Here is a 27,167-nt window from a genome sequence, read left to right as displayed (position 1 = left end):
GTACTGGTACACCAGAAGTCAAAATATTATGGACTTCTAAACAAGAAATCAAAATATCAGACTGGTGAACCAATTCATCAAAATTTTGGACTTCTAAACCAGATATCAAAATCTCATGGACTACTGAACAAATTAATTAAAATATAATGGACTATTCAACAAAATATTGTGCTCTATTACTGCCGATTGTTGTTCTTTTCTGAAAAACAGATCGACAATAAGCAAATTTTGTCTTTGTCGCATTTTCTCACCTTGCAAGCCACGGAGCAGAAGCGATAAGGCTCTTGTAAGCTTCTTTCGCAGGTGCTGCAGATGTTTCCAGATCGTTTGAAAGGCCGAGTCTGAGGCCTCTGGTTTAAGAAGACCACCTTTTCACTGTTCGTAGTGTACGCCTGCAAGAACAGATAAAATTCACAAATTTCAGTCCAATTTATACTTCAGGACTTCATATATTCTCTGGATCCGTGAAACGCCGAAGCTTTGAGTGGTTTGAGAAAATTTAAGCTCAGCCATTAGTGTAGCTCACCTGAACATATGAGCAATCGATATATTTCTGCATTTCGTCTAGTCGATGGCATCGTGATAGACATATCTCCGAATCTGCGCGCAGGGAAATCATCATTTCATTTCATTTCAGAAGCTGCAAAGCAAGATAACCGTTGAATTACGGGGACAATTAGAGCAGAGGTGAAGAATTTTTTTACCTTGAGCCGGCGGTGGCTCTGGTGAAATGGCACGCAATGCGAGCAAATGCTCCGGCAGTAGTGCAGGCAGAAAATGTTCTTCTGGTTTTTCTTTGCAGTCTCATGAGTGGCGCAGGGCACGAAGAATTTGTCTGTGAGAAGAGCATCCAACCAGGCCGGCCTCTCCTCCTTCTCGCAGACCACAAACCCATCCTGAACACACACAATTCATGCACAATTCCAATCATTTTCACACATTTGGCTCTTGCGGCGGCGCCCAATTGTTACCCCGATGGAACACAGACGAAAACCAGGAAATTTTAAGATCTACAAAGCAGACAGGAAGCATTTACTCACCATGTTTGTAGCCCCCTGCGTGTTGTTGTCGCTGGGAATCTTGTTGTATGCCGCTGCTTGTGCTTATGATGGCTGTTGCAATTCAATGCATCACACTCACAAATATAGCTGGGTGGGTATACATGAGAAGGTTCAAAGGGAGGGAAGGAAGCAGTGAGATTAGGGTAAAGGTGAGAGGGCCAGGGAGCGAATTAGGGTTACTTTCATAACCCTTTTGTCTTCATTATCCGATATATATATATATTGCTCTCTTGGTACCGCCCCGCCCCGCCCATCTAGCTACTCTTTTTCATAAATATGAACTGATCCATACAGAACTGAAAATGTGAGGTTCAAGGTGGCAAAGATGTTTTCAAACTTAATGAGACTGAACTTATTTATTTTTACCAATTTGTATTAATAATAATTTTAATAATAGAAATAAGGAAATTAAATAAATAGTGATTATTTCAATATTCCTAAGGGATTTAGTCAAACGTGACAAGGAATAATTATTTAAATAATTATTTAATAATGATTTAATAATTATTTCTAGAGAAAATTAAATAAATAATCATTTATCTAATTATTCTCATGGGGTTTTTTTATTTAGATTAGAAAATAATTTAATAAGAGTGGTTTAGTAAATTATTTTCCACAATGAAAGTGATTTTACTATGGTAAAATCCACCTGGTTAAATCTTCATTATCCGATATATATATATATATATATATATATATATATATTGCTCATTTGTCCCTCTTGGTACCCGTGCCCAGGGCACCCGCCCATCTAGCTACTCTTTTTCATAAATATGAACGGACTATGTGACCTCTTCCACTCCATACACAACGGAAAATGTGAGGTTCGAGGTGGCAAAGATGTTTTACAGAACGGAAAATGTGAGGTTCGAGGTGGCAAAGATGTTTTCCAACGTAATGAGACTGAACTTATTTATTTTTACAAACCGTCTTTTTTTTTTTTTCTTTTTTTTACATGGGATGATGGGTAATAAATGAGTTAACTATAAAATTGAAAATGAAAATAATATTAGTTAATTATTTATATAAATGGATTATTAATGAAAATGTATCTGACAAATAAATAACTAAAACACATTAAACAATTTGAATTTGAAAATGAAAAATAATATTAGTTAATTAACTTTTTATTTTTTTTACATGGGATGATGGGTAATAAATGAGTTAACTGTAAAATTGAAAATGAAAAATAATATTAGTTAATTATTTATATAAATGGATTATTAATGAAAATGTATCTGACAAATAAATAACTAAAACAGATTAAACAATTTGAATTTGAAAATGAAAAATAATATTAGTTAATTATTTATATAAATGGATTATTAATGAACATGTATTTGACAAATAAATAACTAAAACAGACTAAACAATTTGAATTTGAAAAGTATAACCATAATTTAGTTATCTTGTTTGAAAAAATCAGGAGTGAATTATTCAAACTAATAAATATGTTAAACAATTTGAATTTGAAAAGTAAAACAATAATTTAATTATCTTATTTGATACCTGAGTTTTAAAGGAGTCAATTATTCAAGCTAAAATAAAAATTTATTTTTATCAATTATATATATAGAGAGTTATGGTTCTGGCCAACGGGTGAGATTAGGTAACATGGGAAGGCGCAAAGTCGGAGGGTCAAGATTGAAAACCAAATTTAAAGCTAAAAGATATATATGTTTTCCAATTTTTTATAATTTGTTAATATTTTCTATTTTCATTTTAAAAAAATATGTAATTTAAAGAATTATAATAATATCAATAAAGAAAATATATTTTTTTAGAATAATAATTCTTATTTTACCAATAATTTAAGTAAATAAACTATTTTAAAATTAATTTCATAAGTTTACGTAACTTTTTAATTATTAAATTATTATTTTTGTGGAGTGGTGGAGTTAAAAAAATAGCCTAGTGGATCTTGTGTATATATCACATCAGTAGATTTTGTGTATATCACTCGATTGAGATATGTCTGCGCTTTTGGTGGTGTAAATCTTATTTCACAAATAATTTAACTAATTAATTCATTTTCAAATTAAGTTCATACGTTTACCTAACTTTCGTAATGTATATCAACGCGGAGTGAATTATGGCATTAAATTATGGCACACATTTGAAATGTTTCAATTTCACATTTGTTTTTAAATTTATTTATTATATTGAAGTTACTTTTAAATTTAATATCTGGGCAAAGATGTTCTCCATGATAGCAGGAGAGTTGAATTTTATAGTTTAAATAAAATTTTAATACTTAATTTGCAAAATTAATATAATGAACCTGAACAAAGGTCCACGACATGAACCTGTGGTCAAACTACAAGTTGTTGGAATCATTAATGCAGGGTATGTCTCATGATCGATTCCCGCAATTAACACCAATTCATTATAATTTATAGTCGATCATTCTCACTTACAGGGGACTCGGTAGTTTAAAAATGTAGCGGCAAGAAAACGGCGGATCGACGGGTAAGGGGAGCGGGGTGCGGACGCCGCGGGCCACGGGCCGGGGGGCGAACTGAGAGCCTGAAATTAGGGTTTCTATTCTAAAACTACAGAGATGCACGTGGTCATCGTCTTACCGACCTTAAATAGATATTTTAAAAATGAGTTGTCGAGCACGGCCGGTAAATATCTCCGGCAGCGCTGATAGCGACGCACATGGGCTCAAAATTCCAAATTTCAGCACCCCTGGGTTGAAAAATGCAGCCGCCCATTTCAAATTTAAAAGAAAAAGCAGCCGGTTTTTTTGAGGTATAAAATTTGATGATGTAATGTAATCTTATTTTATTATTTCCACCATTATTTTATAATTTCCTTAGGACGCTCATTTTATACATCAAAAAAACCCTAATGCACTTGTTGTGTTGAAAAATTTGTTTCTGAATCAGGAGACTAATATAGTTGCTCGATATCCTACTTACTCTAACTTGGTTATGATTCTTTCCTCCACCAAGACAAAAAATGACGTTATGGTGGCCACTAGGAATAAAGACTACAATAATGTGAATTCCTCAACTGGTCAAGCTACTGATCAACTTGCTAGTTCTACCGCATCTCCATTGGGATCGATCCTACTCCAAATTTGTTTCCTATCGAATTGAAAATTAAGTCTCCCAAAGGCGTTATCCATAAATCTGCATTCAACCCTCGTGCAAGAGATGATCATAATTATAACATAGTTGAGTATCTAGCTCAAGCTCCTTCAGTTATGTCAGCGCTCGAGGTGTTACAAAATTGTCCTGCCCAAAAGAAGGTTTTACTTTCCACAATTATATGTGTTGATCCCTCATATTCTAATCTTGTAGTTTTTAACCATGAGAATTATACGCCTCGACTTCTAGCATAATTATATTTCATGATTCAGGTTATCGTTCGAAGTAAGACCATCCATCGCTCCATTGTGGAAGAAGGATCTTCCACGTGTATTATGTCACTTTCTTGCTGGAAGGCCATTGGCTCTCCCCAATTAAATAAGTCATCAACTACTCTAAATGCTTTTGACGGAAGAGGATTCAAGCCTTGTGGAATTTTGAATTCATTATAAGTAGAATTAGGTGGCAAGAAGGTGTTGGTAGAATTCAAGGTTATCGATAAACCATTAGATTATAACCTTCTACTAGGTTTTACATGGGTTTATGCTATGGCTATTGTTGTTTCAACATATTTCAAAATTATTGTTTTCCCTCATAATGGAGGTATAGTAGCCATTGATCAACTCACTTTATTTGCCACGAGTTCTCAAGTTACTGGAAGCACCCCTGTTGTAGGAGAAACCCCACATCCATATCAACATGTCGAGGTGGGATTTCTTAAGGATTCTTCCCTCCTGGGAACCTTTTTTCTTCCTCCTCCTCTTCCTCATTCTCTTCCCAAAAACTCTAATCCAGTGTCCTATGTCAACATGATATATTGTTGTACTACTCCATCTGATCCTTGGATAGTGCCAAATGAATAAAACATTGACACTTTTGGTGACTGAATGCTTCTTAGTCCCATTGATCTCGACAATGAAGCCATCTATTTGTCTTGTGCAACACATTCTACTCTCTCCTCTTCGATCAATTGGGTTTATAATTATTTATATTTTGACACATCCTCTCATCCCTTCTCTCGTACATTTTCTACTTATAAGAGCATCATAGAGATCATGATGTTGGATGATGCACCATAGGACGACCATCACCATCGTTCCTCCTTTCCATATTCCTCCAAGGATAATCTTAGTGAAATCTATTGGACCAATGTAATTAATATGTCTGTGAATTTTGTATCCATCCATGATATAGATTATGAGAATAATTTGTCAAATATTGAAGAGACTATCCTTGTTGATATTTCAATAAAACCCAAAATTGTTGATAATGTACATATTGGTGCATTCTTCTCTCCCAATGAGATTAAGACTTTTAAATCCCTTTTCTAGGAATTTAGAGATGTTTTTCTCCTGGACTTAAGAAGAGATGTTAGGTATTGATCCAAACATTGGTGTACATGAAACCAAGACATATCCTGATGTTAATCTAGTTCGGCAGTGCCTCCGTCTGGTCCATCTACCTACTATCTCTAACTAATTGGGTATCCAACATTTTTCTTGTCATGAAGAAACGGGGAACAATTCGTGCATGTGTCAATTATGGGACATTAATCATGCTTATCCTAAGTATAACTATCCTACCCCGTTCATTGACCATATTTTTCACGAATGTGCTAGCTATGAAATATTTTCATTTATGGGTGGATTTTTCGACTACAATCAGATCAACATTCACCCATTGGACCACCATAAAACTACATTTATTTTTATATGGGGCACATTTTCATATCAAAATCTCCCTTTAGGATCGAAAAATATTGGGGCAATGTTCGTGAGGGAAATGAATTATGCCTTCCATGAAATTTAACACCTTGTACAACAATATTTGGATGACCTGCCTGCTCACTCGAAACATGAGTTTGATCATCTAATGCATCTTAGGGCTATATTTTTATGTTGTCAACACTATAACATTAGGCTAAATCCACACAAGTATGTGTTTTGTGTAATCTTTGTTTGAATTCTTGGTTTCATTGTTTTGAAGCATGGAATTTGTATCGACCCATTGAAAGTCCAAGCGATCCTAGATCTTCCTTCTCCTTCCTCTCTTCTTCAGCTTCAATGACTCTAAGGGAAGGCTAAATTTCTACGAAGATTTGTTCCCAACTACGTTGCATTAACTAAAGGATTTACTCGCTTGTTAAAGAAAGGGGTTCCCTTCCATTGGGATGAAATTTCCCAAAAGGAGTTTGATTCCTTGAAATACTTTTTTATTCAAGAATCATTGTTATATACCCCGGATTACCAATGTGATTACTTCCTATACCTTGCCACTACATTTACTACCATCACTATGGTATTGGTCCAAAAGGAAAATGTAAGGACCGAAAATCCTATCTATTATTTGAGTCATAATATGAATGATACCGAGATCAAGTATACTCACATTAAAAAGTTAACTTTGGCGGTTGTCCAAGTTGTCCAAAGGTTTCATCACTATATCCTTCTTCGCAAGACCATGGTTTTTTTCGACTACAACCCCATGACATACATCTTGTCACGACAATCATTGGGGGGTGAGTACTCCACATGGATTGTATTCCTCCAGGAGTTCGATTTGGAGTTCATCAAATCCAATTCAAAGAAATCCTTAGTCTTTGCTGAGGTGATATGCAACCTTCATGCTACTAAAACTGAAACAATGTGTGAGAATGAAAATTCTATTACAGATGAGTCATTATTCCTGATCGATTAATATGAACCACGGTATGGAGAAATTATCATATATCTCCAAACCCATACTTTTTGCCTCGATACCTCTTGCTTTGACCAATGACGTATCTGATATCAAGCTAAAAACTACATTATAATCAGCAACACCCTTTATTGTTGTGGTATCAATACGATTTTTCGAATGTGCCTCACCCATGAGGAGGATGTGAAAGCCATGAATGAATGCCATGTTGGGGCATGTGGTGGACATGTGTCTCGTTATGCCACCACACAAAATATTTTGTGTTGGCTACTTTTGGCCTACTACATTTCGTGATTGAATCCTTGCAGTCCAAAAGTGTCATGCCTGCCAGATATACGATCATAAAACCCATGCTCCACCCGCTCCTTTGCACCATGTTATCATCGTTGGACTTTTTTCGAAATGGGGCATTGATTTTATGAAATGTAACACTCACTTAACCAGGGGGCATGTCTACATCATTACAGAGGTAGACTATTTTACCACGTGGATCGAGGCGATGCCTACATACAAGAACACGAGTGAAGCAACTGCTTTATTTTTCTTCAATCATTTCTTTGCAATGTTTGGTGTACCACAGGCTATAGTTATAAACCATGGGAAACATTTCCATAATCACATGGTGTATGAACTAATTGCTAAGTTGGGCCTCTCCCATGAAAGCTCAACTCCCTACTTCCCTCAGGTGAATGGGCAAGTTGAGGCCATCAATAAATATTTGAAAAAAATTCTTCAATGCATGATAGGGATCCAAAAATCATATTAGCATCTTATTCTTTATTCAACCTTATGGGCATATCAAACTTTTGTTCAGACTGCTACCAAGTTCACACCATTCCAATTGGTATATGTTCTGGAATAAATCCTTCCTATTGAGCGTGAAATTCCATCTCTGAAACTTTTTGTTGAGCTTCTCCTTTCCACTTCTACAGAAGAAGAGTGTCTCTTACACTTGACACGCTTAGAAGAAACCCGACATGATGTCGCCATGGCTAATGAGGCCCATAAGAAATGCGTTATGGCACAATATGACAAGAATGTCAAGCCTTATGTCTTCTCAGAAGGTGACATTGTCTTGTTGTATGATCAAGAGTCTAATAAGTTAGGATCGAGGAAGTTCGAGCCAATGTGGCTAAGCCCATACATTGTTAAACATGTTCTTCGTAAAGGGACCTACGAGCTTATTGATTTCGATGAAGTTCCATTGGCACAACCTAGAAATGGGTTGTACCTTAAAAAATACTATGCTTAATTTATTTTTATGTATTTCACTGTGTACATGTGTAGAAATTCCTTGTAGATTCAAACTGCAGATTGTAATATGCTAAAACAATTGACTTGAATCTACTCTACTCATCAACAGAAAAAATAAACAATTGATGAAATCATGAAGCATAAAAGAGAAAGAATTCAATCTCGCATAATACAATAATCTTCTAGGGAAAGGCACAGTTAAAAACCATTGTTGTATGTATATTGAATTTATCATAAAATATGAGAAGATTACAATGCTTTTCTCAAGCCCAAGCAACCTCTACACTATCTCTATCTATCTCACTACTTCACAAACAAGCTTCAGCCAATACTTAGTGAAATATACTGCCTACCAAGCTCCTATTTCCTTGTGCATATTCCTAGGGAATTATCCCATATATAATTGGGAAATTACACAAATATGAATTAAGGAATCATATTAGGCTTTCCTCTAATTGCGTGCACCACCTGTACAATTCAGATGATTATACAATTGATAATACATTGTCCTTGAACTCCAATCTCAACTAGGTATTTCTCTAATCCGACAGGTATGAGTTAATTATAAGTGACTCTTTAGTTTATTGGATGATCAGCGTTGGTTAGACCCCAGTACTATAGGTTACACCCCACTACTAGGTCTCCCACCAATTCCTCCATCAATTAGAACTAGTTTAACTGAATTTAACTCAACCAAGACTCCTAAAAAGTAGGAAACACTCTACATGACTCTAGTTAGACTCCCAAATCGAATCAACTGAGCCAACTAAATCAAATTAACTTAGTTAACTATTACAAGTTGATATGAGAATTGGAATTACAATTTAATTCTTATGTTAATTCAAGGACAAAATTAAATTAGGATTTTATTGTTGCATTTTCAACAACATGTTGTATATAGGGTGTGTTGAGTGTGTTTCATTGTGTTCCTTTCAAAGTTTCTTACGATTTCTATTAATCATGTTTACATTTGGTTTGCATATGTCAGCTTCCTTCAACCATATGTTGGTTATGTTGATGGGGCTAGTCATAGTACTCAGAACCTTTCCTCCACACCATGGGCTATATATGCTTTGAGTGGCAAGTTAGTGAGTTTACAAGGGATTTATATTGATCTCTCTACTAATAACATCGTTGAGTATAGCGCAGTGATGGAACTATTTTCTGATGTTATTTCTCATGGTATTTGTCGTATAGTTATTAGACTTGACTCACAACTTGTAGTACTATAGTTGACTAATGTCTATTAAGTTAGAAGTCCAACTATACTTCATATGTTCTTAAGGGTTCACCTTCTAGAAAGACATTTTTATTATAGCCAATATCAACACATTTACAGAAGTCTAACTACATTGACAGATGCATTGGCTAATCGTGTTTTAGACACATATGGCCACATGGCCTTGCATATAAAAAAATATACATGCAGTCAAAACATGGCTATATAGCCTCCAAGTAGACTAATCCTGATTATGCTCATGATAGAAAGAAATTTCATGAGCCATATTGCACAGTAGTTGGTTGATACAACTAGGCACGCTAAAAGTATGATGTTGCAGTCTCATAGGGATCATATTGTCCTTAGTCTCAACTATTCCCTAGGTCTATCCCTCCATGTGTCGCTCAACCTCTACAAGAGTCTCAGCCACATTAAGATCCTGCAATACCTCTCGTCCCCCTGTAGCAACATGTACTCCAATTGGTTCCTATTGTGGGTCTCCAACATGTTGAAGATAGGATGAATTCACGGGTCGAATGATTCCAACGTCTGCATGTAAAAATCGATAGTTAGTCTGAGATACATAGAAAATACAAAATAAATTGTAAAACTTAAAAATAAAAAAAAATGATCAAAATGCTTTTTTTTACCTATGGCACCCCATCGCTCTCCATCAGGAATCGCGAGATTTGGGTCTCCATGGAAATCCATCCTAGCATATGGATAACCTTTAATCATATTGAGTTGCATGCGTAACCATCAGAAGAATACTGATGTGAAACTCATAGATGATGGACCTTCATGTATGGATATGAGATCCACCCATCTTCTCATTTGCGGGACTCTCAGATCTAGGAGCTCGAGCAAGATATGTTATGGTCGGAGTAATGGAATCTGCTCCAAGGCAAATGAAATTAGAACGGAACCATACCCAAAGCTTTTCAACCATCCATCCTTTGCCTTGGTAAGTTATTCCTTCATGTTTGCAAGTACTCCCTCGCTCAAGTTGAATACTATCGGCTCTATGCAATCTAAAGCATATTACATTTGGGACCAGTTATCCAAATGCAGGGTAGCACTAACAACCATCTAGAAATGATAAACATGATTGTCCTCAAAGGAAAACAAACCACATCCTTTATCTTGATTTTCCCATCTTTGGTTGGTTGGGATCAAGGTATATAGTGTGTACTGATATAGTCTTTGACAGTCTCTCCATCCCTTCCCAAACCACATAACGAGACAAGGGCACCTTTCCTCAATAAACCTGTCAAGAAATAGTTGTCTTCCACCTGTATGCTAAGCATATGTGCTCCAAGCCTAAAAGCGTGTGTCTAAACATACCATGCTCGAACAAAATAATATAATAACTCCAACTATTGCCTCATCCCAAGAAGAAGAAAAAAATCAAAAGCCCACAGTTTCTCAATGCCTAGATGGTGGCTGGATCATTAGTTGCATTCATGTATTATTCTTCGTGTTCACTTTCTCTGCATATCAGATCCATTTTGTTTCGATGGAAACCTAAAACATGACAAGAAGAATCATTAGAGTGAATCATATGCAAAAAATTGAGAGAAATTTGAGTGAAACAAGCAAAACAAATTTTTGAAATGCTTCGAGCACACCCTACTAAAGGGATACATTGTGTTGCAGTGCCCTCCACAGTGAAATTTTTTTCTTGCCCAACGCACCTTTCAACATTGTTGTGGTGTGATGGGGCTAGGGCGAAAAATTAAAACCCTAGGTCACCAAAAATTAGAAAAAATATGCATGAAATGAAAAATCAGAATAGTTGAAAGAAAAAGGAAGGTGAGATTTCCTACCTGGAAGTGACGATACTCGAAATGATCCACCGAATTGGCCGCAATCAACTGCAGAAAATCAGGGGAAAAAAGCACTTAGAGCTCACTCACCATGAGGTAAAATGTAAAATGGTAAAAATGGAATTATTTTTTTCCTATTTATGGTCATTTTCATGATTATTTTATTCATATTTTATTATTTTGACCTAAATATGACCTAATTTTACCATGTATAAGATATTTTTAATTTTTTTGTGATGTTCTGAGCAGGTTAACCACTGTTTAATGTATTTTATGATATTTGAATCAAAACATATCATTTTGACCAAAGAGCATACTTTTATCACTTTTTCAGGCTTTGTAAACTTAGGAAAAATGAACATCCTCGAGTCCTATTTCAGCTCTTTTTCAGACTCCAAAAATATGAAAATATTGTTGAGCACTTGTATTTTCGAACTCGTTAAAGTAAATGAAAAGATGTCAAATCAGTATAAGTTTAACCCTTTTCCTGGACTGAGATAGACTATTTACGAAAAATGAATACCTTAGTCGAGCATGGATAAGAGGTTCTCTTGAGTATCATTTTCCACCCTTTCAAACTCAAGGGGCTATTTACAAAAAAGGAACCTTTGGAGTTTTCCTTTTCACCTCTTTTTCAAACTATCTAAACATGAAAAAGGAGTCAAGTTTCACCTTTTATGGACTCGTAAAAACATCAAACATAGATGGACTTGTCGAACATGACAAGACCAAACCACTCCTTCTTAAGGTTCATTAAAAATACTCAAAGGTATTTATCTGAAGGATGAACTTACAATTCAATCATATGTTATCCTCCTAAAGCTTGTCAGAAATAAAGAGGTACTAACTAGAAATGGTTGGGGAATTTGAGAAAATAGGGTACTTTATCTATTAATGGTAGCGAGTCGCTCTTGAACATGACACTCTTCCACTTCATCTTCGTGGTTGTTGGGTTGGGAAATTTGCTTGTATTTTTGGTTCAGCACACCATATCAAAGCCTCAAATTTCATTTTTGGATCAATTCTACCAACTCCATTCAATGTCATTAATATGTTCAAGAGAAGTCAATCAGTTGATATCTGCTATGATACTCTTAAGAATTCATTACATGCCTGTCGTTCTTGAATCAATTCCACATTAGCATAATTTTGTCTCAAATCATGATACTCATTTCGTGTCATTGATGGGGGATACATCAAGGCCCTCATGTGATGAATTTCTTCGTGTCGACATTAGTTCATTATCTAGGAAGTTGACTTAGAAACTCCCTTTGGTACATTGGAGCTTGCATACATCAATGACAAGTTTCCTCGCCCTCGGAAATAGGTTTTCATCATTGGCCTTTGACCAAAATATTTTATCTGGTGTTCGACTTCAACTCATTCATTCACACCATACAGATTGTACTATAGTACCTTAAGAGCCATTAACATCATCGGTGGTTTCTCTCCTGTTTGTTAATGGCTTACATCATTGGCCGACAATCAGATGGTGTCCACCATGTTCGACTTCAACTCATTTATTTGCATGGTTAGATTCATAAGTTGGATGATCGAGTGAACGAGATAGAAGACCTCGGGTCTAGTTTCATCCATCTGGGATGCTCTTTCAGAATGAATGCAAGATTACGAAGTATGATGGCTATGATCATATAGATAGTCATCTAATCATGAGTCCACAATTTTTCATCATTGGATGAGACTTCTTGATCATTATACATGTAACGTTAGCTTATGTGTTGAGCATGGGTATGCCTCCCTCAACAAAAATATCATGATGAAAATTTATTATAACAGATGATGATCTCGAATATTTTTTCTTGATCTGAAACTTGTCACAAGGTAAAGCACTTCAGTCATCAACTAATTTTTCTAACTTTGCGCTTTAGGGGGAAATCTCCAATAGGCCATTTTGTCGCATGTTGTCAATAGGCCTACAAACTAGATCAATCCACATCCATGAACATTTTTTCATCATCCTTACACAAATCCATAAACATGAACTTTCCAAAAAGTCTGAGTTCCTAGGTGTTACACAGTAATTTGTCACCATCCCTGTTACTCCTCTTGTCGTACCTTGGAGGACCCATCCGGGAGTTATAAGAAGTGACAAGGGCTAAAAACACTTGCATTATGTTCCCCTGAGTATGTACTCCATGTTCCCTGAAGACACCTTCTGCAAATCATCCCTAAAAAGTGCTCTTTTTCCATTGGCGCAAGTCCACAGTGTCTTACCCGCGCCAATGATGGAGATCCTCAAAAGAGGGCGCGACCATTGGCGCTCTATCTTAGAGCAACAGTCGCGCCAACCAAATTTAGTCGTGCTTTTTGCCTTAATGCACGTCCGACTGTTGTTTCCTTCATTACATGGAGCTTTTCTGAGGATAGAAAATCAGCCTTTTGTCGAGTTTTATCCATCTTTATGGCTTTTGCTAATTCCACAAAAGGTGTCCCGGTTCATCGCATCCTCCTCCCTTCTTCATCTATATAAGCTTGTCATTATGCATTGGGAAAGCTAGTGCTAAGAGAGCTAGAGTAGAGAGAGTGTTGGTGTTAGTGTTATGCTAGTGATTTGGTGATTGAGTTATAGTAGTGATGATTATTGGTCATGGAGAGAATGCTAATGAGTGCTAGAGAGGTTATGCTGTCGGAGAGGAGATGCATGTCAAGACACATATAGTTACTCACCCAGCCAGGAGAAGGGTCGACGTCAGAACAATGGTTGTAACTTTTCCTGTTTATTAATTGATGAGCGACTGCTATTATAGTTCCAATCTCATTATCTGTCATGGTGATATGTTGATTTATTTCCTTTCTGACTGAAATATAGTTGTGCCTTGGTAGTTTCTATGTTGGTATTTGTCTCTTCCTTTGCATGTGCAGGTGTTCGTTTATGATCTGTTGGAGCAAGGGAGCGAGGATATCAACTCTGCTTCAATCATAGCGTTGGACTCCAGGTTAGTCTTCTTGATTCACCTTTGATGCATAACTAGGAACTTGCGTAGCAGCGTGGTTTGTTTGTGGCTAGTTCTGTGTTAGGCTAGTGGGATCGCCTCTGTCCGCAGAGGGGATTTACCTTACCAACAAATTGGCGACTCCGCTGGGGAGTAACTCTTTGATTTCTGTCTTGCATGTTAATTTTCTTCTGCTTGCTTGAGTGCATGAGCTTCCTGAGTCAGTTTTGAGTTGATTCTTTACTGTTTGACCCATCTGAGCACTGTCAACCCGACCTGAGGTCGTATCATTTATCTTTTTAGTTGGCAAGCTTGATTGGCGCGGTTATTTCTCTGACAGTCGCGCCAGTTGGCGCACGTTGCTCAAAAGAAACTCGCGCCAATTCTGTGGTAGCGCAAGTTGCAGGCTGACAGTCGCGCCAGCTCTGTAAATTTTGCCTGTGTGTGGGTGGAAAGCTCATTCAGTCTCTTTATATACCTCTTTTAGCCTCTGGAACTGTGTTGAACCTCTGCTTGACTGGTTTTAGCCTGTATCCCTCAGCTGTTTGCTTATTTCCAGTGACTTTGCATGTCTAGCCTTCTGTGGGAAGTTTTCGGTCTCTTGATCATCCAGTCAGCTTGTTGATTGTTCTACACCTATCCAGTGCTTTGTCAAAGCTTGATCTTCTATACTCTGAATACTTCACTCCTAGCCTCTTTGAAGTTCACTAGTTTTTGTGTTTTTCCTTGCTTTCATGGTTCATTTTGTGTTTTAGAATTGGTTCTATTTCATTGACTAAATTTGGATTGTGCATATCTCTTAGAATTTGTTTGCATGCATCATGCCATCTTAAAGGGAAGAAAAACAAAAAATCTCTTGCATCATAGTAGTTAGCATTTATTGTTATTTGTTGCTATTGAAAAAAGGAAAAGACAAAATTTCGTTTCTTGTTATTAGCTGCATTAGGATCTTTGTTCTTTGTTGAAGTGATCATTTCGTTTGTGAAAAAGATCTTAACCCTCCTGTAGATAGAATTCATTGAATCAAATGATTTAATTTCGGCATATAGTTTGCATGTAAGAAGTTTTCGAGATATCACATACGGTAGGACCAAAAAACTGAAACATAATCAAAGATAAACTTTAAAATGAACCAAATAAACATAACAACGCATTGGAACATAACGCAAACACTCTAGAGGTCTAGGTTAGAGACGTGTTCCGGCGTCGTTAAACCTGGTAGTCTATCGTCGAGTGGTTGGGTGATTCCTCCACGGTGAAACGGTAGCTGTCAATACGGACTGTGCTCCCACGTACCGTCGAGTATATATTGGGAGACCCCTATAGGAATAAAGCTTTTATCCATAGGAAGCCGTGTCAGCCGCCCTACGATTCGCAATGCAGTGAACACAACATTCACGAAGATCGACCACCCGTACCCTAAAAAGTATTCTGTGGTTTTGCGAAAAGTTTGGCACACCCTCTACCTAGAATTCTAGAGCAGTCACTTTTGATCCTTTTCGGACTCCCTAAATGAAAAGGTGCCTGTGAGCGTCTTGTCACTTCGTGCTCATTAAATATTCGAAGGAGACTAGAGTCATCTTTTACCCTTTTCTCGACTCTTAAAAAATGAAAAGGTTAAGTTCAGTGTCTTAAAAATTTATTGGCCACGATAACATCTACCCAATTAGCTTTTGTTTGCATCAGTCCAAAGTAGGAGTTATCTCGATAAACTTCTCAAGTTTCATCCTGGCAGAATTACTAGTTTCGTCTTCTACCGAAACACCGGTGGTGAGTCTTCCTGTGGTTTTAAGTATACAACCACTTAGTTCTCGTGCCCCGGGTGACGAAGCTTACCAGTATCATTGGAACCCTACGTGGGAACCTTTTGAGGACGGTATCCCTTTTTGGGACCATCCTTCCCCTCGTGGGTCAGTCCCACAAGTTTCATCCGACATGGATGAATTATCCCCTACTACAACCGATGAGTCCGTTGCAACGAGCGGTGAAATTCCCACCTCAACGGACCCTATATATGTCAGTAGTACACCTACTACTACAAATTTACCGCTCGGTTATAAAGCTTTGAGAGATGCTACGCCTTATGGAACTCCGTTCACAGGTCCCATGTGGTCATCCCACACTTTTCCTGCTACGGAGCCTTTTACTCCACAAAGTCACGGTCTATCTGTTACCTCCGTCACAGCCACTCCAACGGTATGTGCAGCCCACTTGACTTCTATTTATAGTCGTCCCTCAGCTTCTTTGTTTGGAGTCTTTGACCCCATGACAAATGTCTCAATGCAGGAGCCATATGATCCATATTTGTCATCTCAACCGGTTGTTGAAGTATCGGTCCCATTGTCAATTGATTGGACCTCCACCTCTTTCCATGGTGGTCAAGTTTTATCTGCACAATCTCCAATACAACCCCCTCAAGACCACCTAGGGCAGTCCATTTATGGAAACCCTTTCGTTACTGCTGCTCCTTTTTCCTCTTTGCAACCTTCTGGTAACTCAGGTCAGTCGTCTTTTCAACAAGTCCAACCTGGTACCCAGCAAGGCCATCCCACTGGACAAAGTGGTCAACAAACCGTTAACCCGAACCAATCCAATGTCCAGTATAGTCCAATGTCTGGACAAGGTACTCAACCACTCGGTCAACCTACTGTCCAGTATTCACAACCCTCTGGGCAGATTGGTCAGCCCCAAACACAGTTGGGCCAACCAACTGCCCAATCTCCTCAACCATCTAGTCTGCTAGGACAACCTTCAACTGTGCAACAACCGTTCCAGCAGGTAGGCCAACCTCAGTATCAGCAGGCCCAACCTTCTGGACAGATCGGCCAACCTCACCATCAACAAGGTTTTCCTTCTGGCCAGGTAGCCCAACCTATAGGACAGTTCATTGGTACTGCTCAGTCTGGTCCATGGCCCCAAATGGGACCCCAACACCCATCTGGCCTTCAAATGCAGGCTGGGTCTCAATCACAAACTTTTCATCCAACCCAGCCTGGTCCTTCAACTCAATTCGGAGCCCCACCACTGTATGGCTACCAACAACCTCAAGGGCAATTTCCATTTGCCCCGTACCAGAATTACCAACAACCGCAAGAAAATCCCTCACAAACTTATCAACAGCAATACGGCACGCCTGCAGCATCATTTGGTAATCCTTATGCTGGGGGGCACTATACAAATCCTTATGGCCAATCCACTATGGGGCCAAATCCTTCTGGACAAACTCTATGGGGGCAACCACCACCTGGGTGGAACCCTGGTGCTCCACCCTACCAACAGCCCCAGATGCCTTTCAATCCTCAATTACCATTCTTAGTGACTTTAGAGTTACCAGATGTATCCAAATTAACCAATGATCCTATCCTTCATAATCCTTATTGGCCTCCAGTTCCAACTAAGATACCTGGTGACTGTCCAAAATTCGATGGTAAAGCCAATGAAGATCCACAAGCCCATATTATGACCTATCATTTGTGGTGTTCGTCTAATTCATGGCTTGACGATTCAATTCGACTTCGTCTTTTTCAAAGGACTCTCATTGGCTCTGCCGCTAAGTGGTATATTGAACTTCATCGCGGGTCCTTTCAAGATTTCAATTCCTTGGCTATGGCGTTTCTCACTCACTTCCAGTTGCCCATTCGATACGAAACGGGTACGCACCTCCTCACTTCCTTAAGACAAACGACGGCTACGCATATCTCTGATCATATTCATGAATGGAGATGGCGTAGACGTATGATCAAATTTTGGATTCCCGACCAGCTTCTTACCGATTGGTTTACGACTTCGTTCGTGCCTCCAATAGCTCGGGATATCGCCATGGGGGCGTGTGTCACTGAAGAGCAAGCTATTGCTCGAGCTCAATACCTTGACTTGGTTTATTCTCAGTCAGTTACGTTATATGATTATATGCCTGATGTCCCAAGACAAGGAACATCTAAAACCCGCCAACACCCACTGTTGACGGTATCATCGGTTCGGTTAATTCACCCTCTAAGAAAAATACGAACTCTGCAAAGCAAAAAACATCTGCTTCGAATGGACAACCTTCCCAGGCATCGTCTGGTTCGAATGTTACTTCTGAGGTTAATGCCGTCCAATCTAATACGGCAAGCAAGGCTTCGAAAGAGAAGAAAAGAGGGAAAGCTAAAAATAAGACGGAGCAACCTAAGCAGGAAACCCCAAAACCTCAACCTGAGGACGGCACTAAACGCAAACCCAAATATCCTTGTCTTATTTGCGATGAAAATCACTTTACCAGGGATTGCCCGAGGCGGTCCGAAGTTAGTCGTTTATTAAAAGGCACCTCTGGGACTCCTGCGGTGCTCAAGGAGCCCTTTCCCACCCAACATACTCAAAAAACTCAAATGGTGGCTGACCCTACTCAGCCTCCCTCTTCCTTTGGTTCTCAAGTGTTTATGGCTGGTACAATACCCATTAATATCAGTACTCGAACGAAGGATTATTCGTCATCTGCCGGGAAAGAGCCTGAGGTTCCCCCAAGTGCTCCCCCGTTCAGTTCCGGTCCACTCCACATTGAGAGACCTGCCACCGAAACGCCTCTTCGACCCCCTCCAAAAGGAGTACTCCGTAAATCCTCGTATAATCCGAATGCTCGTGCTGCACAGCACTACAACATCGTTGAGGACTTAGCACAGACTCCGTCGGCTATGTCTGCCTTAGAGGTTCTCCAGAGCTGCCCTTCTCAGAGGAAGTCCATGCTATCTGCCATTGGTGGCATAGATCCGGCCGATTCGGATTTAATAACTTTTGACTTAGAACGCCACACTCTAAGACTACCTCCTCAAATCGCCTTCCTCATACAAGTAATTATTAATTCCAAGACAATTCATCGTACAATTATTGATGAAGGTGCCTCAACTTGCATCATGTCCGTTGCCTGTTGGAAAGCGATTGGATCTCCGGCATTGAGCCAATCTCCCACCACCTTGGAAGCTTTTGATGGAAGAGCGTCCCGTCCTTACGGTATACTCCAATGTTTACCAATCTCTTTGGAAGGGAAGACGGTCGAGATGGAAGTTGAAGTTGTTGATGCTACTCTAACCTACAACCTCCTTCTCGGACGTAGCTGGATATACGCAATGCAAGCTGTTGCTTCATCTTTCTTTCGAGTTATTCGTTTTCCTCATCAAGGGAAGATCGTTACCGTTGACCAGCTCTCCTTTTTTTCTTCTTCTTCCGAAGGCACCATCCCATTCGTGGACCATACTTCCAAATTACCTAAGACTCTGGGAGCTGGACTTTTCAAAGATCCTGATCTTATGGGTGTTTTTCCACTCCCTCCTATAAATGTCGCCTCTGTCAATATGATCGCTACTGGCTCTGATCCGTGGCTCGTACCCCCTACAGACCAAGTAGATTCCTGGGGCGACCAGATGCCGTTGAGTCCTGCCGAGTTTAATTATGTTGAAATCATTGCCGCCTCGGCTCCCTCTTCTGCGCTTACTCCATCCTCAGGACTTCTAGATGAGGCTTCTTCGGATTCTCTAGGAGAAATATTCCTCTCCGACGAAGCTATTATTGAGACCATGTCTCCAGAGGAACCTCCCTGGTACAGTTCTCACCATCGTTCCTCATTTCTCCCTGCCTTGCAGCATTTTTTGAGATGCCTCGAGCGGTTCGCTCCTTGTCTCCCATCACAAATCCTTCAAACGCCTATTCAAATTGATCAGGTTTTTTCTGAAGGAAATATGGCAAACATTACACGAACCCAACCCCTCGACATCTCTGTTAAACCCGGGATAGTCGAGCATCTTCATATCGGAGTCACTTGTACTCCAGAGGAGATTCAACTGTATTCTAAATTTTTTCGCGAATTTCGTGATGTTTTCGCTTGGTCCTATGAAGAAATGCCTGGCATTGATTCTAGTATAGTGATACATGAAATAATCACATACCCAGATGCTAAGCCTGTTCGTCAATGTCTACGCCCTGTACATCCTAGGAAGGCTGCGGCGATTAAGGCCGAAGTAGAAAAGCTTCTTAACGCCGGTTTTATTTACCCTATTCCCCTTACAGATTGGGTATCTAATATTGTCCCTGTAACTAAAAAACAAGGTACAATCCGGGTTTGTGTCGATTACCGTGATATAAACAAAGCCTGTCCTAAAGATAATTTTCCCACAACATTCATTGATCAGATCATTGACGAGTGTGCCGGCAGTGAAATGTATTCTTTTATGGACGGTTTCTCCGGTTATAACCAGATCAATATTGCTCCTGTTGATCAACACAAAACGGCCTTTATTTGCCCATGGGGGACTTTTGCCTATAAAAAGCTCCCTTTCGGTCTTAAAAATGCCGGTGCTACCTTCCAGCGCGCAATGTCGTATGCATTTCATGACATTCGGCATATTGTGCAACCTTATCTGGATGATCTTCCTGCTCATTCAGCTAAACGTCAGGACCACCCTAAACACCTTCGCGAAATCTTTCTTCGCTGTCGGTACTACCGAATCCGGCTAAATCCCCACAAATGTGTCTTCTGCGTTGAATCTGGCAGACTTCTCGGTTTTATCGTTTCTAAAGAAGGCATCCAGTTGGATCCCCTTAAAGTCGAAGCTATTGTCAATCTCCCTCCCCCAAATTCTTTGCATCAGTTACAAAGTTTGCAGGGGAAAGCCAATTTTTTACGCCGTTTTGTTCCCAACTATGCGGAAGTAGCTAAAGGTTTTACGCGATTACTGAAGCGTGATATCCCTTTCCATTGGGATACTACAGCTCAGGAATCTTTTGAGCATCTCAAGAGTTTACTTGTTTCTGCTCCATTGCTTCGTCCTCCGAATTATTATCGCGACTACACCTTGTATTTGGCTGCCGCCGATACCACTATCGGCATGGTTCTTGTCCAAACCGATGATGATAACACTGAACATGTTATTTACTATCTCAGTCGCAACCTGTTAGACATGGAAACTCGATATGCTTATATCGAAAAGTTGGCACTAGCCGCAGTTTGTGCTGTCCAACGCTTCCGTCACTATATTCTTCTGCGTACTACTACTGTGATTTCTGATTGCAACCCCATGACGTATATATTGTCACGCCAGTTACTAGGGGGAAAATACTCAAAGTGGATTGTTATCCTCCAAGAGTTTGACTTGGAATTTACCACTGCCAAATCTAAGAAATCTCTTGTGTTCGCTGAGTTAATTTGTTCTTTGCCATCGTCTTCCTCGACCTCGCCAGCAGAAGACCAAATACCAGATGAAACCCTGTTCCTAATTAGCACCCTCGATCCATGGTACGGAGATATCATCACATATCTGCAAACGTCCTCCTTCCGTCTGGGTGTGTCTAAAGACGCTCGGTGGAGGATTCGTCATCAATCTCAACCCTACCGTATCATCGGAGATACATTATATCGTCTTGGTGCAGACTCCGTTCTTCGCCGTTGTCTTACTCTAGAGGAAGCTGAACGGGTTCTCAATGACTGCCACGCTGGCGCTTGTGGCGGACATATGTCCGAATATGCTACAGCCCAAAAAATCCTTCGTGCTGGCTATTTTTGGCCCTCTATTTTCAAGGATTGCATTCTTGCCGTCCGGTCTTGTCATGAGTGCCAGATATACCAGCGGAAAATGCGAGCGCCCTCTGCTCCGTTGCACCCTGTGGTTTCCGTCGGCCCTTTTGCAAAATGGGGAATTGATTATATGACCTGTAACCCTCGCTCGGCCGGGGGGCATGGGTTTATCATCGTTGCCGTTGATTACTTTACTAAATGGGCCGAGGCGATGCCTACATTAACTGAAGACGGTCACACTGCGGCGCAATTTTTATTCAATCATGTTATTTCACGATTCGGTGTCCCTCAAGCCATTGTCACTGATCACGGAAAGCATTTCCATAATCATATGATGTCGGAGTTAACAAACCAGCTAGGCTTGCAACACGATAGTTCAACTCCATACTACCCTCAGTCCAATGGTCAAGTTGAAGTTGTCAATAAAATCTTGGTCACAATGCTTCAACGTATCGTTGGTGTGCATAAATCTAACTGGCATTTGATGTTATTCCCTGCCTTATGGGCTTACCGAACTGCCGTGAAGGATGCCACTGGTTTCACTCCATTTCAACTAGTTTATGGACTAGAGGCTACCCTTCCAATTGAATGTGAAATCCCTTCATTGAAATTAGCCATCGAACTACTTCCCAACACTACCCCGTTAGAAGAACGCCTTCTTTACCTAGAACGGTTAGATGAGACTCGTCGCCTGGCCTCTTTGGCCATCGAAACACAAAAGAAGCGAGTCAAGACTCACTTCGATCAGACCGCCCATCCGCGTTCTTTTGTTGAGGGAGACTTGGTCCTACTCTATGATCAAGCGAAAGATAAGCTAGGCGCAGGAAAACTCGAGTCTATGTGGCTAGGCCCTTATATTGTCAAGAGAGTCCTGCAAAAAGGGGCCTACGAGCTGATTGATTATGAAGGAAACCCTCTTGGGAAGCCCCGAAATGGGCTTTACTTGAAGGAAACCCTCTTGGGAAGCCCCGAAATGGGCTTTATTTTTATTAAATTAAAAATAAAAATAATTACTCAAATTTTGGATCGAAAGAATTACTTTAACCATGAATGAATTTAACCATAAATTCATTCAGTGTCAAACCAAAATCCTACATACTAATAATTTTACCCTTTTAATTAAAGACTTTAGTTTTTTTATCATTTTTAAAAGAAAATAAAATTATTAAACCCCAAAAATAATATTTTAATCAATTTGATAACATATTAGCGTGCATAATAATGGCTTAAAGTTCGGGATACAATGTGAGAGCTGTGGTGTGGCTTAGGTAGGTCATCGAATGAGTTGTGTTCTCATCTTAACGTTATTACTAAAACCTAACCCGAAGTTTGAGAACTAGAGAAACATGTGTGAGAATTAACATTAATGATCTTCCCCCTTAATGGAAGTGATTTTGTGGTAAGATTTAGAAGAGTTTCATAATGACGTGTGAGTTTGAGAATCGAAGGGTGAGGGGTAAGAGACACTAATTAAAAATGGAGTCGTTGAGGGGTAAGAGACACTAAGTAAAAATGGAGTCGTCTAACGAGGCGGAGGAATTGCTTGGACAGTTAAAAGTGGCCAGAATCCAGATAAAAAAAATTCAAAAAATCTTGTAGGGGCATTGTTTAAATCGTGTTTTTGATGGTGGAAATGGATTCAGTACCATCAAAAATGTCTAGGACACCTAAAATTTTGAAGTTTAACAACTGTTGTTTGGATTTACAAAAATCCTTGCGGGATTTTCTCTAAATATAATGAGAATTTCCATAAATTTCCGGGAAACTCCTCCGCCTCATTAGACTACGTGGGTAAAAATAAATCATTGTCTCTGGCTTGGTAAAAATAAATCGTTTTCTCTCGCTTGGAAACTTGATCAGAGAAATCTCTATATTGGCCCAGAAATCTCTGTAGATTCAGTCGTCCCCTCCAGTGGGGTGTGTGGGGTGTTGGTAGGACCTGACTTTATTGAACATAAAGGTGAGTTTGTTTAACTTGAATGGCATAAACATGAATAAATTTGGAGGCATCTTGTGGATAAAGTTAGAAGGTAGTAAACATTGTTTACCGATGTGATGACAATTTTGATGATAATTTTGTTGGAATGGTTATTTTTCTTTTGTTGGAATGTTTTTTTTTCAAAAATTTTAATTGTAAGAGTGTTTGAATGGTGTCTTTGATAGTGGAAATGCATTCAGCACCATTAAAAACCCCTTGGGTCTCAAAATCCTAAAACTTGCAACTGTAACTCAAATTTTTAAATTTTATACCAAATTTTATCAAATTGTTCCAAAATTTATGTTGTCTTTTGCACAAAAATATCACTTTTTTCAACTACTTGAAGGTAAAATTGCTATAAGTCTATTTTCCATGAGAAGATAAGGAAAATGATGATTTTTTGCAAGAAAAATTACGACATCCACTGTAACGAATAATGCTATGTATAAAGTAGAGTACATTTATTCCAATGATGTTACACATTTAATATTTTAACAAATGGTAACTTGAAGAGTGGTACTTCCCTCTTTTGCAAATGGATTGTCTCCTTTAAATATAACACACCAAGAACGTTTTATTCTTTTATTACCATTACAATCTTTTACAACATAAACTCATGGAAATTATGTCTTCGATTTATTTTTGAATATACAGTTGTGTCTATTTGATGGGTTTTCTCTTTCAACAAGCTCTACACTATTTGATTGATCATCTTCATTTAGATGAGCGACAACTTCATTTTTATGATTACATGGTTTATTAGAATGTCGCAGGAGACCCAATGCAACAACAATTGGCAATTGTTTTTTATCCTTTTTAGGGCGACCAATAGGAGACATTTTTCAAAATTTACACTTATTCAATCGAGAAAAACAATAGAAAACATGAATACATAAATTTAAAAGAAATAACATATTTATTAATGGAAATAAGATTTCCACAATTATTCATATTTGAAGAAAATTTCAAATGGAATTGCATATAAGATTAATTTCATGTCCAACGTTTCAGGTGGACCCTCCACCCATCATCATGGACTAGAGAATATTTATTGGTAAAAGAAATAAAGACAACTTCATATTAAAACAAAACAATTATAATATTTTTAATATATATATATATATATATATATATATATATATATAAATTTTGAAAAATTATATTTCAAAATTTAGGATTACAAAGATTTTATGGTTTTCTGAATTATGTTGTTGTTTTGTAAAACGCAACTAAGAATTTCATGTTAAACTTCGAAAAATTGTAAACACATCTTGGAATTTCATTTAGTCAAACACATTTTAGATCTTTATGCCAAATGAAAATAGATTCGTCCACCCTCCCTAATATCTCATACTCACTCCATTTATTTTTAGATTTACATGTCTATTTTGAAATCCAATAATGCATTGAGAAAATTTTGTATTTAAATTTATATGGCTAATAATTAATTGAGAATTTTGAGTGGAGAAAAGTATCAAAACTTAAATGTTAATGTGATAAATCTAAATCTTAAATGTTAGAAATAAAAATCTAAATGCAAATCTAATTCTTAATTCTCATTGCACCATATTTGATACAAAAAACCAATAGTGCGACTCAAAATAATAATGAATTTCAAACCTCACAACTTGCTTTAAATAGATAATAATAACTTCCATTTTAATGTGACATTGAAGAAAAGAGGACAAACCAATTTAGAAGAAATTTTCATTAAAGAGCAAGTTTGAAGAAAAGAATGCAAAGGATAAATAAAGGTGTATGGTTGTAATATTAAATACTCTATCATAAAGTGAGAACAATGCTGAAATCCTCAAATCAGAACAATTTTGTCTACTTTCATCTGAAAGTGTCTTAAAGCCTGTGAGGGCCACATCATTTTTTAAGTAATGATAAAGGATTTTCATTTATAGGGAACATCAAATTCTCCAGCGAAGTGCATCACATATCCATTGAAAATTTGCATTGAATATTCGACATCAAATGAGGTTATCTGATGAAGGTTTCATACCTCCAACTGGTATGTTTGTCATAATCATCATCCGATATTCGATGAATATTTATGTTGAATATCCAATGAATATGGGTTCATTGGATATCCGACAAACTTGTAGCTATTATAAAAAAATAGGAGTCTATGAGGATGGTTTAGGTCCATCTCTTTTGCCTCCATAAGTACCTAAGGTCATCCATTTTGATTGATTTCCAATCACCAACCTATATCACATTATGACCCCCATCATATATTCTCAAACATAATAGTGAGCCTAAAACTTGTTTCTTATGAACATCAATGTCAACCTGAAATTGAAAGGTTTGTGAAAGGTTTACTATTGAGTATACGATTAAGTGAATCAATTTAGAAATTTTGATTTCGTCCTGTCTATCTTCATATTTTAGGAAGTTGTTTCGCCTAGGACTACTTTCTCTGATATTTGAACCCATTCTAACATACTATCGTGTTGTTCTTGTCAGTACAAAATTTTGGGTTAATATTTGCCCCATGATTTGCAAGAGGGGAGCATGGAAACATACACCTGAAGTGCATCACAATTTTTTGTACTGTTGAAGTATGATCCACTAAAGCTGCCAATAAGAGAGAGAGTGAGAGATGTCAGGAAACCCCAAGGGATTGAGTGAGTGATCACCTCTACAAATTGATACAATTTACAATGATGACCATTGCAGAACATATACAATAGTAGATATATAAATTTCCTAAAATGGGTGATGTTGTAACTATTGATCTATGTGAGAAATGATAGAGTCACATTGATGGCGATAAGGCTCAGTAACCAAAAAATAGGTAGCCTCGTTAATGGGGGATATGAATGTAACATGTATACCGAGGTATTCAAGTTGTCATGGGGTCAATGCAACTCATAGCCTTGCAAAAAAACGTATTTGGAGTCGTGCATGGGTGCATTTAATAAGATCCTGGAGCATTAATGTCTTTCCTAGGACGACACAAGGATACATGCACGTTAAAGGTGCAAGGAGCTAGATTAATCAAACCAAGAACAGGTGTGAATTATTTCCATGTGAATAAATTAAGTTGAATTTGAAAGTGGGGTAAGCCTAGTGGATCTAGGAGAATTGATCTCTCTCCTAGTCCTCCCCAAGGAAAAATATGATAAGGGAATAAATAACTAGGGTACAAATGATTTTCAACATTTCAGAAATTTCCAATAATAAATGTTGGTGTCGACATAAGTGAAAATCTCATAAGGGATGTACAAAAAATAAGAGAGTAACTAGGACATGTACTGACATGGGAATTTTGAAAACCGATGGACGAGGTCATTTTATCAATGGGGATTACTTACTTTGAACAAAGCATATACAATGATGATTGACACTAACAACATCGGCAAGTACCATTTGGGTGTTGAAAAAGGGATGGGAGTGAAACCAATGAGACTAACATGATGAAATGGTAAAAGGGGTATCATGGGGAGTACTGGTGTGCTGAGGAAAAAAATATTCAAACAAAGGGAGACCAATATTAACAATGATTGATGGTTCATCCTATCAAAGATGACA

At 38.3% G+C, this 27,167-nt stretch overlaps 1 pseudogene; it reads right to left on the bottom strand.

Annotated features, from left to right (window-relative positions):
* Positions 1-27,167, bottom strand: part of LOC149194388 (uncharacterized) — a 32,589-nt pseudogene that overhangs the window by 737 nt on the left and 4,685 nt on the right.

Source organism: Pinus tabuliformis, chromosome 2_2 (genome assembly GCF_031772625.1).
Source record: "Pinus tabuliformis cultivar Carrire ecotype Pingquan chromosome 2_2, CPIR1, whole genome shotgun sequence".
Taxonomy (NCBI): Eukaryota; Viridiplantae; Streptophyta; class Pinopsida; order Pinales; family Pinaceae; genus Pinus; species Pinus tabuliformis.
This window is presented reverse-complemented; position numbering and strand designations above follow the sequence as displayed.